The following is a 19654-nucleotide window of genomic DNA, read 5'->3' as shown; positions in this document are numbered from 1 at the left end:
AGAAGGAAACTGGGGCTCAAAAAAAATGATTTGGAGCAGAAGGAAGAAATAAACATTCAACCAGAACAGAATAAAGAAACGAGAATTCAAAAAAAATGAAGAGAGGCTTAGGGACCTTCAGGATGACTTTAAACATTCCAATATCCAAATCAGAGGGGTACCAGAAGAAGAAGCGGTAGAATAAGAAATTGAAAACTTATTTGAAAAAATAATGGAGAACTTCCTCGATATAGCAAAGGAAATAGACTTCCAGGAAATCCAGGAAGGTCAGAGAGTCCCAAAGAAGTTGGACCCAAGGAAGCACACAACAAGGCACACCAGAATTACATCACCCAAGATTAAAATGAAGGAGAGAATCTTAAAAGCAGTAAGAGAAAAGGAGATGGTTACTTACAAAGGAGTTCCCATAAGACTATCAGCTGGTGGGTTTGCCTGGGGGGGGTGTGGAGTTGTGGGGAGTAAATACTGACAATGTAATTGAATAACAATAAAATAATTTTTTTTAAAAACTTGAAAAAAAGACTATCAGCTGATTTCTCAAAAGAAACCTTGCAGGTAAGAAGGGGCTGGAAAGAAGTCTTCAAAGTCATGAAAGTCAAGGACCTACATCTAAGATTACTCTACCCAGCAAAGCTATCATTTAGGGCAGATAAAGTGCTTTAAAGAAAAGTTCAAGTTAAGGGAGTTCACCAGCACCAACCCCTTAATATTATATGAAATGTTAAAGGGATTTAATCTTACAAAAAGAAGATGACAAAAATATGAGCAGTAAAATGACAACAAACTCACAAACTCACAACCGAACAAAAACAAACTAGGCAAATCACTAGAACAGCAACAGAATCACAGAAATGGAGATCACATGGAGGGTTATCAGTGGGGAGGGGTTGGTGGAGGATAAAGGAAAAGGTACAGGGACTAAGAAACATAAATGGTAGGTACAAAATAGACAGGGAGATTAAGAATAGTATAGGAAGTAGAGAAGCCAAAGAACTTACATGTGTGACTGATGGACGTGAACTAAGTGGGGCGAGTTGGGGAGAATGCAGATAGGAGGGGAGTGCAGGGTGGAGGGGAGTAAGGGGGGGAATGGGACAACTGTAATAGCATAATTAATCAAATATATTTCAAAAATAACAATAGCCTTTGAAAATAAGTTTATTATTAAGAATGGGTCCAGCCCTGGCTGGTGTAGCTCAGTGGATTGAGCGCGGGCCTGCGAACCAGACAATCACGGTTCGATCCCAGTCAGGGCACATACTGGGGTTGCAGGCAGGTTCCCTGCAGGGGCCAGTTCCCGGCAGGGGACGCATGAAAGGCAACCATACATTGATGTTTCTCCCCCTCTCTCCTTCCCTTCCCCTCTAAAGATAAATAAATAAAATCTTAAAAAAAAAAAAGAATGGGTCCAATGACATATAATGTAAGATAGCATTATTATTGTTGTTGTTTTTATTCTCCTAGTCATTTGTATTTATTTATTTTTCTCATTGACGGAATACTCATATATTCTATTTGTCCTGTGTAGACCAGTAATTTAGGTGACCAGCCTCTGTGGCTTTGGTAAACAGAGAACTCTGAGCTTGCTTCTGTTTGTGCTTAGCTTTGAAGGTCCCTCAAAGATGGGCCGAGGAGACTCTGGGCAGGCCGGCAGCCCCTGAATAGAAATCCCAGAAGGCAGAAGCTGCAGAGAAAAGAGAAAGAGTTTCATCAGAATGATTTCAACAAGTGTGAAAATGTTACATTTTGCTCTGAATCAACATAAGTGGAAAAAGAAAGAAAAAGAGGAGAGGACAGTAACAAAAGCACGTTCCCATTCTCCCTGTCTAGAAGTCAGTATAAACCCAAAATTGAGCAATAAAAAGTAGCAGTAGAGGAGTGTTTTTAATAAATATGATAGATCACAAATGAACAAAGGAATAAATTGGGTAGCCACTTGATTTTTCTCTCAATAGCAGGAATAGAGAATGGCTTCACAGAGGAGATGTATTTATTAAATTTCTTTTGGTTGCAAGAAACAGAATCTCACTTGATTTTGGTGGGGGGAGGGGGAGGGCTTTTACCATAAGATACAAGGGTGGTTCCTGACACTTAAATGTGAAAAGTACAGCACAACATAATGAAATATGGAGTCAGGAATCTTTGCCAAATGAAGCAGAGGTGACGTGACTATGTCTGTCCTTTCAGAGTCACAAGACCTATGTCCCTCGCTTTTCTCTGTGCATCTGACTTTCCTTCTATTTATGGAATGGCTTTCTCTACTTGTGAGCATGGTTGTGAAGAATGACATCCTCAGCCCTCAGTCTGCACCATCTGGGTCCCAGAGGTATCACTGGAGACTAACTGAAACTCTGAGTCCCAGTTCCAAGTTATCAGAGGAGAGGATCTGAGTGTCTCAGCTTTGGTCAGGTGTCAACTTTAGTCATATGAACAATGGTAAATGTAGAAAGGTCATGTGTAACAAACAAAGCAACAGAAGCCACTACTGTAGACAGAGAATAAAAAGAATTCAAAGGAGTGGCGTAGGCTAGGCAGCAACCCTAACAGTTCTCCATCACATATTTTCAGGATGGACATGATTTGGGCAAAAAAGAGACAAGAATTCCAGGCAGAGGAAGGTACTTAAATGAAGGAAGCAAGCATGGGTCCTGCCTGAATACAGGTGGGTATATGATTCCGTTTAGCTCACAGGGCAAAGGTGAGAAAGTGTGATGCAAACTAAAGTTGGATGTTGCACACTGGGATTCAATGACCTTTAGATCAAATCCCACTCTTCACCTTTGCCCCTGCAGGAAGCAGGCAGGGTTCTGTTTGTCCTTTTCTGATATGTTCTGTACTAGTAAGGGGCTTAGAGGATTTGAAAAACAACCTGTTCAGACCTGTCTGCAAAAGCTTAGGGAAGTAAATTAGTGAAAGGTTTGTATGAGCATCCAATCTGTCTCCTACTTAAGACTGTACAAGGGCACATTTCATATCCTAAGCCCCAATAAAACTAGTTTCATAATTATTTTTCCAAATTTATGCTTAAGAAGCATGTAAGGTACTTGTGAGAGAAAAGGTGATTTTTCAAGTGACCAGTATAATATCAAATCCTAAATGCCATGGCTTGACAGAGGAAATGATTTTATAAGAAAGGAAAAAAGTTTTCTAGAAAAATATCAGGGTAAAAATAATCAAGATTCAAAAAATAATCAAGGTTCTTTTATAATACAAAACAAACATCTCTGAAGATACTTATTTGAAAAGATACTAATAAACAATGTTAGGAATAAAAAATGCCTCAAAGACTAAAAAGGCAATAAGTAGGAATTATGAATAATTTCATATGATGCATTTGAAAATTCAGATGAAGTAGATAAACTTATAGAAAAAACATGACTAAAATATAGTTAGAACTTAGGGAGAAATGGGAAATACAAACATTCATATAACTATAAAGGAAATTTAATCAGAAGTTTCAAATCTTCCTACAGAAAAACCAGGTCCCAAAGACTATTTCCAGAAAGAAGTCAAGGAAGAAGTTTGCAAACATAGAAGGAAAAGTAATTTCAATTTCATACAACCTATCCTAGTGAATAGATGAATGAGGATATCCTTACCTCATTTTATTAGGTGAACATAACCTTGATACAAAATCCAGTGTAGCATGAGAACAAAATTACAGATCAATCTTGCTCATGAACACAGATATAAAAATTAGAATATTGACAACCACAATTCAGAAGTGTACGTGTGTTAGTTTATGTGTGTTTGTGTATGTTATAATAATACATAATTTGGTTGGCCCCAGGAGTGCAAGTTTAATTTTACATAACAAATCAATTAATAAATTAATTTTTCAAAATTAATCTAAAAAATAAAAATTTATTTCAAAAACTAAATTTCAGCAAACATAAAAATCTTTAAAGATACTTATAATAACACCCAAATTATAAAATATATAGAATAAGAATTATTCAAGAAATTTATGAAAAATTATAATTTTTTGAAAGACCAAGAAAACCTAAATACATATCAAAATATACATAGATAAAAAAAGACTTGCTACCACAGAAACACTAATTTTTCCCAAACTGGTTGGTAATTTCAATGATATTCTTATCTAAATCTCAGTAGTACTTGTGGTACTTGACAAGCTGATTAAAAAATTTATATGGGCCCTGGTTGGTGAAACTCAGTGGATTGAGCATGGGCCTGTGAAGCAAAGAGTCGCCGGTTTGATTCCCAGTCAGGGCACATGCTTGGGTTGTGGGCCAGGTCCCCAGTAGGGGACACATGAGAGGCAACCACACATTGATGTTTCTCTCCAACTCTTTCTCTCTCCCTTCCCCTCTCTCTAAATAAATAAATAAATAAAATATTTAAAAAATTATATGGAAGAGCAAAAGCCGAGAAGAAGAAGAAAGGTTTTTTTTACTGTATCATATACTTAAAATTATAAAAGTATAATAAATAAGATGGGGTCTTGTCAAATGAAACAATAGAACATTCAAAAACAGATCTACTCACATGTGGATCTTTGATATATGACAAAAGGTATTTAGCAAGTCATTGAAGGAAGGACATATTTTTCACTAAATTATCATGAAACATTTAGTATCCACAATGGAACAAAATTCCTATCACACATTACATTTAAAAACCATTAAGTCTTAGATGAGAAAGACAAAGCTAATGACATATGACCTGCTTTAATGGAAAAGTTAACTTTTGTAATTTCACTCAAAATATACAAAAATAATTAAAAGAAAATACATAAACTGACAAAAGACAATTTAACACATAAAGCTAAAAAATGAATATCCAATATATGTTTAAATCAAAATAAAACCTCCTGCAAATCAATTAAAAAGAAAAAAATCAACCAATTCAATAGTAAAGGACAAAATGTTGAATATGAACTTCACAGATGAATAATCATAAGTAGAAATAAATACAGGAAAAGATGCTCAACTTTATTAGAAATGATGAAGTGTAAATTAAAGTACAATGCAATAACCACATACCCACAATGGAAATGAAACTCTGGCAACATAACATGCTGGCAAGGATGTGACAAAGGATGGATTTTATCCTGCTAGCAGGAATATCAAATACTTGCTACAACCATTTAAAACACAGTTTGTCTTTTTCTACTAAAATTGAAAAGGTGTATACACCAGGACCCAGGAATACACTCCTGGAAATCCATGCACATATGCACCAAGAAAAATAGCCAAGAATATGTATAGTAGCATTATTTATTATCTTAACAAATTCTGAACAACCCAAATGTCCATCAATAACAGGATAAATAAGTTGTGTGTTACTACAGTGGATTACTATGTACTAGTAAAATTCAATGAACAAAACAACATGAACTTTTAAATTTGTTGATAAAAAATACATATGACACTATCCCATTTACATAATAAAGCTAATATGTTTAGAGATTCAAGAAAAAGGTAATGTGATGATGAAAAAAATAAAATTATATTCACAAAATGCTGCTTCATAGTTATTTGAGAAAGGATATCAGATACATGAGACAGGGGCACACAAGAAACTTCAATGATCTTGGCAATGTCCTGTGTCTGGTCTTAACAGTGGCTATTCACTGTATCTCTCCTTTATAACTCATACATATTCCATAAATATTTTTATACTTACTGAACACCTTACTTTAAAAACTCTTAAAAATTGTTGGAGTATGTTAAGCACAACAACAATGTCTCCACACTCTACAGTAACCCTGCTTGAGAGAGTATACACCCTGGTCCAAGGACTCCACCAGTCCAGGTCTTTGGCCACAGAATCCTAAATGCAATAGTCAATTAATCGAACCATTGTAGCCTGTCACTGGCAGTCACCTCGTTTAATTTCTTGTTTCAAATCTTCTTTTGCCAACCCATCTCCCAGTTATAAATTGAACATCCCACGTAGATTTGCCCAGAGGGAGAGAAGGTACTGATCAACAAACATGAGTCACCCGAGAGCTCAATAGCCCCATTCCTCACTGTAATTTAAAGGTGGCATTCTGGCTGATATTTCAAGTTCTGTAAGCACCCTCAGGGCACAATCTATGCCCGCTGAAAAGGAGATGGAACGATGAATCATTCCAAGGACAAGTGGAGGGGGAAGCTGAGACAGAGGCAGAAAAGCAGAAGGGAAGAAGTGTCATCCAAAGCCACAATTCAAATGTCAAAACATGAAACTTTTTCATTAAAGGGCATTTAAAGTGATTGTATCTTGCAACTTGAGTACTTACAAAGCAAGTACACAATTTATGAAGTACAAAGTAGCAAGTATACTTTACAAAGCAAATATACACCTTATAAAGTAGAATTGTTGCAGAAGGTAGCATCCTGTGGTGGAAAAAGCAAAAGTTTTCAGAGTCAAATCTGACTCCAATGTTGGCTTCCTCACTGGCGAAGTCTAAGTCTCAGCATATTTGCCTGCATATAAAGATAATAATGCTGCTGATGAGTAAAGATAACATACTAGAGCTCTTCTCAAAGGGAGGCAGTTTGGTGAAATGGAGGAGCTTGGGTTTTGATGCTAGACCCCACCTTGATTCTGGCTCTACCACCTGCTGGTTACATGGTCTCCAAGATTCATATATATATATATATATGTCATATTTATATATTTATATATAAAATGGGGCACTGAGGCCTATCTTGGGGATGTTGTGAGACTTAGAGATAATAAGTCCAATATCAACACCTAGGAAGTGTTCAACAAAAGTTACATAATATTGTATTATTGTTACTGGGTGTTGATTCTTTATTTAAAAAAAAACAGAGATAGCTAGGACATGAAGCTAGAAAGACTCTAGGGACAAGGGGAAGGGGAAGTTATAGCAGAAGGCCATTGGCCTGAGCTGAGGCAGATCGGCAGAGAGAAGAAAGTTCAAAAACATATCTACTCATATGTGGACCTATGATATATGATAGAAGGTATATAGCAGGTCATTGAAGATAAATTATTGAAAAGAATATTCAGCAGTCAATAGCCACATGAGACTGGCTCCGGTGATGTAAGGAGGAAGTGCCAGGCAGGATGGAAACCTGCCTGTGATTGGTCTGGTCATAGATATCAGTGATTCAGGCATGGGGACTTCTCCTCAAGACTAGATCTCTATTCACTGGAAAGGAGGGCAGGAAGGAGCAGTACAGCCAGTCCACCACAGACAAAGTTCACAGAAAGAGTTCAAGGACAAGAACTCTTTCAAGAGAAAGTAGGTAGAGGTGGGTAATCAGGGTAAGGACTCTGACTCAGATGTAGCTGAGGGACCAGTAAGATAGGGATTTAGGTGGTGAAACTGTGGCATAAATCATAATATAATATTTATCACAATTTAAAGCAAGATGCCACAAGCTCATAGCAAGGCTGATGATGAAGAGCTGTGGTACAGTATAATGTTACAACTGCTACATCAACACTAGAAGATAGGAATTGTCCAGCTCCATTATAATCTTATGGGACCATTGTCATATATGCTGTCTGTTGAGCCAACACATTATCACACGGTGTATAATTACAATTATTCTCTCCTCTGAGAAAGGAATGTTCAGGAGGTCTGTGTTGACCTGGGGCATGGTTTCTGGGGAACTCATTCTGGCAAGGGGATGAGTCATGGCTTAAGCTGGGCTACAGAATATAGACCAGAGAGAAAGTCCTGTGAGGCAGCAGGTTGCACACCCTTCAGAACAGGGCCAGGCAAAATCCTAGGCATCAGGATGGAAAGTGGGTTTGAAACTGAGGGTAATTAATATTTGTGCTAGCAAAGATTTCTACAGATGGTATTTCATAGATTTGGTATGGAGGGATGGAAAAATAATATGTGAATGGAAACAATTCAAGTTACAGAATTTGCTTGATATTCCATGGTAGGTATCCACAACCCTCAGTTGCAAATTAAGAGGGCTTTATCTGCGAGGAACCAAGCACATTCCACCTCAGAATGGCAGAGACTGGCAACTAAGGACCACAGTGAAGCTGACGCCCATAGCGTGCTCCAATCCCAAACCCGCACTCCTTAACCTGAGCCCGTTCTCTACCAGTTGTCAGAAATGACAGTGCAGAATGCTACTGATGAAGATGTCTGCCCCCTGAGTTCCTGGCTCTGCTGGATGCAAGTTTGGTGTCTGGGGCATAAAAATCAATTTCCTGAAAGAACTCTGTTCAAAAGAGTGTGTCATTTCAAAGTATTAAGACTTCTGTGAGTATTGTTGACTTGGAAAATCACTTTGGAGGAAATACAATTGTATTTCTTGAATAGGAAACTAATCCAATTTCAGAATAACTCTTTCAAGAACATTTTTCTTCCTGGTTTACTTCTCACTGAGGACCTCAGGAATGTTCTAACACAGTAGGTGTTTGCTTGCAGCTGCTTAGGTTTACTTCTTAGCTTTAATTTTTAACACATGTGTTATGGTTTGGAATACAGTTTGTTGCCTGGCTCAAACATGATTCCCTACTCAGCATATCACAGAGTAATGTAATGTTACATTTGGTAAGGAGAGATAGTTATTTCCTATTTCACTCATAATCTTTTATTAATCATAAGCATTGCCAAAAAGTCATCTCAATGCTTTTGAGCATTAATACATGGGTCTTCTCTTTTCAACTGCCCTCCAATTCAAGAAAAGCTAAGTTCCCTCAAATTATACATCCCACACCAGGGGTAGGGGGCTTATTCTATCTCAAGTTAGAGTAGGAAGCAAACTCTTGGGAAAATAACAGAACTTTCTAATCCTGATGTAAAGGGTTTAATGTCTGAGTTCACAACTCAAGATTTTAACAATACTGTTCATGGTTCTTCTATGCACCCTTCCTTTTCCCTGGTTAAATGTTCAATTTGGTTTAAAATGTCTACTTATTTCCCTGCACATGACATCTCTAAGCTGTAAGAGTAAAGTCATCAGTAAAATCATCATAATTGTACTTCCCAGTGCTTCATTCTCTCCAGTAATCCTGAGGGCTAGGAGGGCAGAAGTCCTTATGTCCTTCCTCTGTCTAGCTTGGAGATGTGTTTAAATGTTCTACCACCAGACTCAGCCTCTGTGGCTATCCAAAACCCTGGCACTTCTGTGGAATATTCCTTAGGCTTCAAACTAGCTCCAAACCTATTTTGAAGAATTGGACTTTTGTTTATATATAAGGAAAATAAAATTGCTTCTTCTTCTTCTTTTTTAAGTAGACACACCAGAGCTGTGTTCTGAATGTGTAGCAAGAATTACTAATTTTATTTGGGAAGATTTGTTTTGGGGTCTTATTGCTATTCTGTTAAGGAACTACCTGTGGACTAGTCTAGAAGAAAGAGACAGAGGAAAAAGCAGGAACTAAATTGTGTTGCACATTGAAGTTACAGGGATTTCTGAATTGTCTTAGAAATGTGAGGAACCCCACATTTAGGGACCCCAGGAAATGTCAGGAAGTGGGAAGGTGGACAATTGCAGAGCTCAGCAGTCAGAAGCATTTGCAATGGAAGAAAAAAATGGCCCTTGTAGAAGGATGAAGTCAGCCATCCAGCAAGCATTTTCATCTCTGTTTTGATCCTTTTATCATCCCCAGATTTTTATTAAAATCTTGGGTCTAAGAGCCACTTTGTGGTGGAGCTGCTTTGGGGGCCGAGGTAAAAGGTGATTTATGCACATTTGGGGCAAAGATGAAGAAAGGCAAGATCAGGTAGCAAGAGTGGTGGCAAAACATGCATGAGTGACAGAGATGGGGCCAGGAGAAGGGATCCTGAGGGACAGGTGACAAACAGCAACCTGTACACTTCTCCCGTCTCAGAGTCTCACAAGTATAAGAAAAGGAGCTACATGTCATGGGGATGTAGTGGATACAGGACATGTCCCCAGATACTAGAAGACTGAAAGATCTATGAACTCTGTGTAACGCACAAATGTCTTTTTTTTTTCTTTGAAAAGTCAGTATCATTTCACCTACTGATGATATGTGCGTGGAAAACACTCATCGCCATGCTGCTTATGGTTTACTCTCTTCGATCCAAAGCAAATCCCTCCAGAGAAGTTAGGTATTCTCTGCTAGTCCAACTCATGGAAGACACCAACAAAAGAACTTGGTTCAATTTTATATCTTATAGTAGCATCTGACATCTCTTTGAGGGAGCACATTTAGAGCCAAGTCAAGCTGATTTCTGGCTACTTCATTAGCCATAATCCTCCTTAACTCCACTCCTTTCAAAGATGGAAGTCAAGACAAAATGATGACTCTCTATATCTAGATGGCATAAAACGAAGATGAAGTTTTTAAAATTCCACAGCTCCCACTCACGCAGACTGGGTTCTTTGCTGATACCATCAGAATCAGCTTCCGGATTCTTCTCACTTCCAGACTCCCAGAAGCCACTATGGGCCAGTGAGTTGGTGCGACCTCCTCCTGTGCCCTGTGCCTTCCTCTCCGTTCACCTTTTACTACAGACGTTGCCACGGCCAGCGCCTCTGCTCACAGGTGCGCCTTGATAGCACCTCACATTAGCTTCACCAGTTAGCTATTGCTTTCTGACCACCCCTTAGAGGACTCTGGGAATATATCATGTTCCTTCACATGTGCAACCTGGAAGCACAAGGAAGATAATACCTATAGGGCAATTCTTGACCCATGGAGGATGGGAGCCGGGGGGGTAAGTGGCAAGTGCCCCTCTGTTTCCATGCCCTGGGTGGTTCACTCTGAGGCAGTCTACACTGCTTGCTAGAGAACCCCAGTTGCCCACAGCAGTGACCAACTCAAGAACGCACAGTGCGGTGGGTTTTTCCCTTCCTTCCTTCCGTCTGCACTGCCCTCCGCTCCTGTTTTCTGGGACTACCTCCAAGCCCTCACTTTCCGAGAGAAAAACCAGGCTAAGCCAACTCTACTTTACCTAGTGAAGCAACAGGCAGCTTTATAAGAAAATAACTTATTTTTATTTTGTTAAGCTTCTTTTATGGGTTTTCCCTCAAGAAATCCAGAAAGGAGTTTAACATATGGTATGACAAATTGTTCTTTACACCTCTTCATTGCCTGACATAAAACAGTCATGCAGATTAATTTAATCTCTAATTAATTTGTGTAGTGTTTGCATTTTCAAAAATAATCTATAGATGTTTGAAATATTTGCACCTGGTTTTGTTGCCGACAGTTTGAAGTAAATAGAACTTTCCACTTGTCTTTTCATTTTACTTTAGATCTGTCTTTGCATTTACCTTTATTTAGTGTATTGACTTATGTTCACATGTGACACTCATTTTTATGGGTTACCTGAGATGGGTTCAATAGAACCTGATGTCCAGTTGTCTGGAGTTGTTCCTGCCCTCCTAGAAATTCTGGCTGTTGATGCATGCCCTCCTCTCATTACCCTTTCAACCAAAAAGGAAGGATCTGAGATGCCTCAGAACAATAAGACTCAGTTTGTTCTCTGCGTGGTGCCAGTGAAGGAAAGAATTCCAGTGACTCCAAGTGCATGTTGGGATTTTATACGCAAGGTCCAGGGATTATTGGGAGCCTGCAGCAGAGCACTCTGCCTGTTCTCCAGGCCCCTCCCTCCTGCTCTTTCCTCACTTTCTCCTTTCCAGATTCTCTACACACATTCCTTCTCCAACCACACCATGCCCTCAGCAGCAAGGCCAGCTCTTCCTCTCGGTTCATATATAGCACAGATTACAGTGTATCGGATTATTTCCACGAGTCAACACAGTGCTTTCCCCATAAACTCTTTTCTAATCCATTACACACTGAGTATGGGTAACTTACCCTCTGTCATGAGATACAGGGAAAATCTCCCCATAAGGTGAGTTTGAATATAAATAGCATAGTTGGAAACGGCTTCCATCCTCAGATCAGCCCCTCCTCAATCAGAAAAAAGTAAAGCTTAGTTAGAAGGAGCAGAAGGAAATAGCAGACGATCTCAACCCACTTGAGGAAAGAAGAGAGAGAAAAATGGATTCATGAATCCTGAATGTTCTCCTGACCTAAAAGGGCCAACTTAGAAACTTCGAAATTTCAAACTTCAACAGGTCCTAGACGGATGTGGATAGCATACTTGGACGCTGGAACTTCCTGAATGTCATTTTATAAAAATATTTTAGCTACTTATTTTTAGAGAGAGGGAAATGGAGGGAGAAACAGAAGAAGAGAAACATTGTGAAAGAGAACACGGATCTGTTGCCTCTCCCACAGGCCCAACTGGGGACCTGGCCTGCAACCCAGCACGGGCCCTGACCTGGAATTGACCTAGTGGCCATTTGGTTTGTAGGACGGCGCTCAACCCCCTGAGTTTGACCAGTTGGGGCAGCCTTTCATCAGCCATCCAATAAAATGACCCCATGGTTTACACAGCTACATCTTCAGACCTCACTTACCTTATGGTGGGGGTTTGTGTGAATATGGAATTAGTTTTAATGCCCTTTAATACATCATCTGATTGGACTCTCAAAATGACCACCCCACTTACCAGTAAAAAGAAACACTGCCACCCCAGGAGAAAGTGAGGCACTTAACAAACTAGGAACAAGAGTTGGAGCTCACACCAGCTCTTCTGAAGGCAGCTACGCTGATCTTTCCTGGACAGTTCGCATCCTTCCCCGGGAGGCCTCATCAAAACTAGATAAAAGAAACTTGCTTCTCCTCCAAAACACTTACTTGGACCAACACTGTTCATTATTTCATTTCACCTGACTTGTGTTCACACGTGTCAGAAACTATGTGGACCTACGCCTTCCGGTTGGTAGCCTCCAATTACAAACTGGGTCTGAAGAAAACTTGGCAGCCTGATAAATTCAAGCAAGCAGGCACTTCAGTTCAAGATATAGAATTTTGCAATATCAAGGTTGAAAATGGGTAAAAAATGGTTGTGTAGGAATTGATTGGCTAAGGTATGTAATAACAATAATAATAATAGTAATAGTAATAACAATAGCAGAGTTTCCATTTATTGAGTGCTTACTATATTCCAGGTCCTGGGGGAAACACATTATATAATTTAACCTCAATTAGAAATAGTTTCCTAAACTTATTTTTGTCTTTTTCAATCTAAATAAATAATTTTGCATTGATGATAAAATAGCTAACTTAAAAAAAAAACTCCAGGCTTCGAAGCCTACCACCTATTGTAATGATTAGATGTGAACAATTATGACTAAACCTCTCTGTATTCCTGTCATGTAGAAAACAAGAGCCACAGAAATAACAGTGATCTTTGATTTAGTGTTATCTTCATAAACAGAGATTGCAACATGTGTTTTCACCGTTCATCTGCCCAGTGACTTTCAATTGGTGCGCTGCCAGAATTTTTAAAACATGTGACACCTGACTGCTTAGTCGGGGGCACTGACCTCTTTTCCCTGAGATTGTCAAATAAAATAATGATGACAGCCAGCAAAACAATAACCAGCCAGTGCAAATGCCCTGTCTTGAGCCATAAATATGTAGGTCAGAGAGTTGGATTTTATTGGTCACATCGCGTAATATGGTTTGTCTGATTGGTTCATTATTGGTACCAGAAATCCCTATATACAAGTATAGGCACCTGATTTTTTTTTTTAATTCTCGCTTGAGGATATGTTTTTATTGATTTTTAGAGGGGAAGGGGATGGGAGAGAGAGAGAGGAAGACAGAATCCATACATTGCCTCCTGTACTTGCCGGGGCCAAGGATAGAACCTGCGACCTGTACACCCTGTCGGGTACGTGCCCTGACAGGGATTGAAACTGCAACCTTCAGGTGGCACTCCAGCCGCCTGAGCCACTGGTCAGGGCAGCACCTGATTTTTTTAAGTCACTTTGGAGTGGCCCTGGCCAGCTATCTCTGTTGGTTAAAGCGTTGTCCCAATGCATCAAGGTTGTGGGTTGGATCCGCAGTCAGGGCACATACAGGAATGAACCAATGAATGCATGAATAAGTGGAGCCGCGAATCGATGTTTCTCATTCTCTAAAATCAATAAAATTTTTTTAAAAGTCACTTTGGAGCCAAAAGGGCAGCTAATTTCCATTTATTTTATTTTAAATCAATCAAAATTGTGCCCTTTTTCGTTCAGATTGGCAAAAAGTATAATGTGTTTTTTGGTGTGCTACAGAATTTCAGTAGTTAGTTTGTGTACCATGAGATGAAGGAGGATGAAAATCACTGGTCAGTTAATGTTTGCTACTTGTTACTTACATGTCTTACAGGAAACACCTGTTCACAGCTAGGGCAACTTTCACTATGATAATCCAGTGTGAGTTGCCTGTTTGTACATTGCTTCCTCTGTCCTCTCCAGTAACTTCAATCTGTCTCCTAGATAAGTAAGAATATTGGAAAAGTTTGGGTCTTAACGTTGCTGTAGCATTATCCGTCGATGAGGACTTTTATCTTTAACCCCACATAGTCTGTTGGTATGATCAGAGGGGACTTGGAGGTACAGAGGAGAAAATGCGGCCACCAAATGACAGGTTGCATGTTGGCATTTTGACAATAGGCAGCCTGGGTTTGAATCTCCCTTCCGACATTTATTAACTGTGTGACCTTAAACGTTTTACCTGTGTTCTCTAAGCTTTAATTTTCTCATCTTTAGAAATTATGATAAGAACAGTGTCTGTCTCACAGGGCTGGTGTGAGGGTTCAGGGAGACACAGCATGTAGATGTGTTAGCACAGTGCCTGGCACACAGTAAGAGCATGACAAATACTAATTACTAGGATAGAAACACCTCCCTCGGCCGCTTCCTGGATGTGTGACTCTGGGCAAGTCATTCGGCCTCTCTAACTCTGCACCTGTAAGGGAATAGACTAGTCTAGATGTTCTCCAAAATCTTTTTTCAGCTCTAATTTTCTATGAATCGAAATTATTCTGTGTTTAAAACAGAGATAGTTAGTACTCAGCAAATACTCAGCAAAAAAAAAAACACAAATGTGCTCTTGTACATTTCTAAGCATTGCAATTAAGTTGAGACCTCAAAACCAACACTGGCCACCGGAAATGTGATGTAAAAGATGAGTTTCTCCAGGTCCCAGGCAGTTAGTTAGGAGCCAGGCTCTCTCCTGGGAAGCTAGAAACAAAGAATTCAAAGAAAGCACGCTTGCGATATGGAGGCTGCCTGGATCTCGGCCGTCGCACTGGAGAAAATCTGCCTGTCCTGCATTTGACTGTGACAAGATTAAGAAATAATAATTCTTTGTTGTGATAAGCAAATGATATTTTGAAGTTTGGCCATTAAAGCAGCTAGCAGTTACCCTGACATATAAATAATACTCAAACCCTTCCATACCCTATATCTGCAATGTTTTTGTGGAGGTGAATGTTAAAAAAACAAAGCACGCTATTTGTTGGGGTGGGAGGTGGAAGGGGAAAGAGATGCCATTGAAGATCAACATGTGGCCTGAGAGGCGTGTGTAAAAGACACAGAAGTAGTCAAGAAGCCACGTGCGACATTGTTTTCTGTGTGACTTCAGGCTTTTTTTGAGGGGGGTGTTTACTAGGTGCCGCCCTCATTCCCATCAGCCTGGTTTCGGGCTTGTTTCACTCCACTCACAGGATGGCTCTGACCCTTCAGTCCGCACTGCCTCACCTGCTTTTACACCACCTTACCATTCCTCCCGCTGTTTCACAGGGCGTGTTGTAAAATTCCTGAAGCATAATTAATTGTATTCTAATTACACTAATTAGAAGAAGAAAAACGTTTCACTTCAGAGGTAAAATGAAAAGGCGCATAGTATTGGACTGCCCGACCTCACAAGACAGCTGTGAAGACCAGATCCCAGAGGTTGGAACCTGCGGAGCGCTGTGCAGTGAGGTGAGGTGCAGGACGCGGTGAAGAAATGAGGGGTAGATGGCAAAGGCACTGCAACTCATGAAAAAGTCTGTGTATCATCTGGAATAGGAATTTTTAAAGTCTAAATACAATGTATGGTTAAAGATCTACACAAGATCTTTAATAAGAAGAGTTCGGGAGTTCATTCTACAGAATATACTTAACTTCCCTAACTATTCTTTTTAAATATATGTATATTGATTGATTTTAGAGACAGAGAGAGAAAGAGAAAGAAAGGGGGAGAGAGAAACATTGATTTACTGTTCCACTTACTGATGCATTCATTGGGTGCTTCTTGTATGTGCCCTGACTGGGATGCAACCGAAACCTTGGAGAATCAGGATGATGCTTTAACCAACAGAGCTAGTCCTGGGCACAGCCTGTTCTCTTTCTTAAAAGAAAGAAATGACCAGACTTGGGCCTCAGCCCATCCACCTCCCACCAATGCCCAGAGCTCACATGCTTCAGTCCCCTCCTATGTGGCAAAGATGTCCAGCCCTACAGAGACTGAGCGGTGCATTGGTCCCTGATTCCTGTTTTCCAGGGGTATCTGCAAAGGTGATAAAAGCTACATGCTCTCCAAGACTGAGATCCTAACATTCATGAATACAAAACCACCCACCTTCACAAAGAACCAGAAGGACCCCAGTGTCCTTGACCATGTGATGAAGGAATCGGGCATCTACTGTGTTGAGCAGGTAGAGTTCCAAGAATTTCTTAATCTTATTGGCAGTGTGGCACTAACTTGCCATGATCCCTTTAGCAGTTTCCAGAAGTGCATCTGTGGAGCCTGGAGCTGGGGGCCTGCAGACCCACCCCCTTTCCTTCCAGCTTCCCCGTCATCGCCACCTCCTCACAGACCACATACCCTGAGCCCAGCTGCCCACCCCCTCATGCAAGTCCCTCCTGCTGGTATAATAAAACATATGTTTTAAACACACACACACAAAGTAATACAAATAAAAATTCAATGAAACAGTTACTAAACAATATACCAAAAAAGAAGTAGTAACACCTTTTTCAGAATCACTGAAACACTAAGAGCAGTGAGAATGGTCTTTCTAAGCAGGCCCACATACACATCTCTGGACTGTTTAGGAAAACTGGAATTCTTTAAGAACTCACATCCATATTTTCTTTTTTTTCTTAAGTAAAGTATAGTCAACATATAAGATTTTTTTTGTTTGAGATGCACAATATAGCTATTCAACATTTTATACTGCACCCATCTATATTTTCTTAGCTAAGAAAATAATGGTGGTAGGTATTATGTTGATGTCACTTTATTAATAACGATTGACTTCAGTGTAGATTTCAAAGTAAATAAATACCAGTGATTCACCTTTCCATGCCATTTATCAGGATGAGCTATTCTAAGACATTTGTGATTCAGATGGAAGGTTGGAACAGAGACTACTGCACCGTAACAAAAAGGATAGATGAAAATCTCAGAAGATGACTGTTGACCTAATCCAAACAAAATACCCTCTGGTTCCACTGGTTGTTGCTAAGCCTCAGTAGAGGGTGAAGAATAACTATAGCACAGGAGCGGAAGGGGGTCTGCTTGTTTTTATGTTTGTGGCTGTTCAAGTGGATGAGTGATAAGATCCGAAGCTGATCTCCGCCAACTGTATGGAGACCTCGAGCTCACTGACGTCAATGCTCAGAATAGGGTATGCGGCAACAGCAGTGAGCCCTCACGAGATAAAAGCAAAAAGTAAACAGTGGGACCTGAAGAAGGGAATTAACTGATTGACCAGTCAATCAGTAAGGTCATTGAGGCAGGAATAACACTTGACTGTATCCACGGTCACCCCCCAGAGAGGCACTGCTTGGAGGCCCGGAGAGCAGGTTTTCCTGAAGTGAAGTTGCATGGAGGCTTGGTGGGCCCTGTGAAGAAGCACTAAGCAGTATCACATTCCTGTCGGAAGAGCCATGGCCCACGTATTCTCTGACCCTTTGAGGGAGGTTCATTGTGTCATTTACAGGAGACCTGTTTCTCCAAAGTCTGGTCAACAGTTGGCCATTTTGTCTCATATTCAAGCTACAGGTTGAACATACTATGATTTTTTTAAGAAGGCAAAAATCCATGTTTAATAGTTGTCAGTGACTCTAGATTAGATGTAACCAACCTCCACAGGTTGCACAACATTAATATACTGAATAGCTTTTTTGCTCTTCACTCAGGATCTACCAATCAGTGAGGGAGTCACTGCCGCTAAGGACAGAGAACAGGGTATGAAGGTGAGAAGAGTGAGTGTAAGGCCTGGAAAATGGAGGGAGGGGGCAAAGCTCATTTTAAGATGATTCATTGCTAGTGTCTAGAAATACAACTGGTTTTTGTATATCGATTTTGCATCATGCAATCTTGTTGAACTGCTTAATTCTAACCGTTTTTCAGTAGATTCTTTGGGATTGTCTAAAAGTTTTTGTTGATTTTGATATTGACATAAATGGAATCATAGAATATGTACAGCTTGGGGTTTAACTTCTTCACAATGCCTCTTTTTGTCAATTAGATATAACTGGAGGGGCAGGGAAATTGAACAAGCAGAATTGTCCCAATTTTTATCTATCCTATCAGCACAAATTATTTTCAAATCACATTGTTTTTTGTCAAGGGCATTTACATAGATGCATATTTGAGCCTCATAGAACTCAGTGAAGTTAAGTAGTCCTGTCATCATCACCCTCAATTTTTGAGGTGAGAAAACAGAGGTACAAGAAGATTAGGCAAGTTGCCCATAGTCTTTCAATGAATCGTGGGTGGAGCATGAACTGCGGGTGGAGACAGACTAGGGCTCCAGGCTTCCACCTCTGAGTCCAGACCCTTCACTGCCAAGCACATCTGTCCTCTCACATCTGAAGAATACAGCCTGACCCTCTATGGCCTACTGTCACACGCTACCAATTCCCCTTCTGATTTATTTTTTTAATATTTAATTTATTTTTAGAAACTGGAAAGGGAGAGAAACAGTCATACAGTGAGAGATGTATCAATTGGTTGCCTCTCACATGACCCCCCAACTGGGGACCTGGCCCGCGTAACCCAGGCATGTGCCCTGACTGGGAACTGAACCAGTGATCCTTCAGTTTACAGATGGGTACTCAATCCACTGAGCCAAACCAGCCAGGGCTCCCCTTTTAATTTAAAAAATACAATTTGCCAATATTGCTAAGGGGGGAAACAACTCATGGAATTTCCTTGGACCTGTACTGAACAAAGAAAAGAAGAATTTGAGTAACCGTAGCCTCTGGGGATGCATGTTCCTGGACTTTTCCTGCCCAAGGAGTGCCGTGCACAAAACCATCCGAATCTCTGCCCTTAACCTCCTCCCTCTCCCCTTCCCTTTCTCCTTCCTTCCTTCCTTCCTTCCTTCCTTCCTTCCTTCCTTCCTTCCTTCCTTCCTTCCACCAAATGCTTATCGAAAGTGTACCATGCACCACCCACTATTCTTGCCACTTACTATCCCACAATAAATAAAACAGACATGGTCCCAGCCTGCTTGAAATTTACACAATAGTGAACTGTGGTCATTTGTAAACAAAAAATCCCAAGTGTCATAAACATTAAACTCTTATGCAGTGAACCTGGCCCACATTGAGAGGTAAATGTTTTACCAATGAATCAATGTTTGAATGAATAAACAAATGAAGAGATGGATCGACTTACTTTTACAATTTTATAACTCTGAAATTCTTACCATAGTAAGATAATGAAAATTTTTCTCTAATTCCTATTTTCTATTGCTATATTGCTGTGAGTGAAAAAAGTTGAGGAAGAACTAAGCTAAACCTGTCAGTCAATAAACTTCCTAAGAAAATCAATTAAGTAGCTCAAAATCATTTCTGTACTTTGAGGGAAAAAAAAGAAGGCAACT

The 19654-nt window shown here is 39.9% G+C and overlaps 1 long non-coding RNA gene across 1 annotated transcript; it reads right to left on the bottom strand.

Annotated features, from left to right (window-relative positions):
* Window positions 1-1424: 1424 nt before the first annotated feature.
* Window positions 1425-17302, bottom strand: LOC128625826 (uncharacterized). Its single transcript, XR_008389651.1, has 2 exons — window positions 17116-17302; window positions 1425-1684 (listed from the first exon to the last, which is right to left on the bottom strand). It is a non-coding gene; the product is annotated as an uncharacterized LOC128625826 (long non-coding RNA).
* Between the last annotated feature and the right edge of the window lie 2352 nt (window positions 17303-19654).

The sequence above is a fragment of the Artibeus jamaicensis genome, unplaced genomic scaffold (assembly GCF_021234435.1).
Source record: "Artibeus jamaicensis isolate MK-2021 breed Jamaican fruit bat unplaced genomic scaffold, CSHL_Jam_final contig_923, whole genome shotgun sequence".
Taxonomy (NCBI): domain Eukaryota; kingdom Metazoa; phylum Chordata; class Mammalia; order Chiroptera; family Phyllostomidae; genus Artibeus; species Artibeus jamaicensis.
This window is presented reverse-complemented; position numbering and strand designations above follow the sequence as displayed.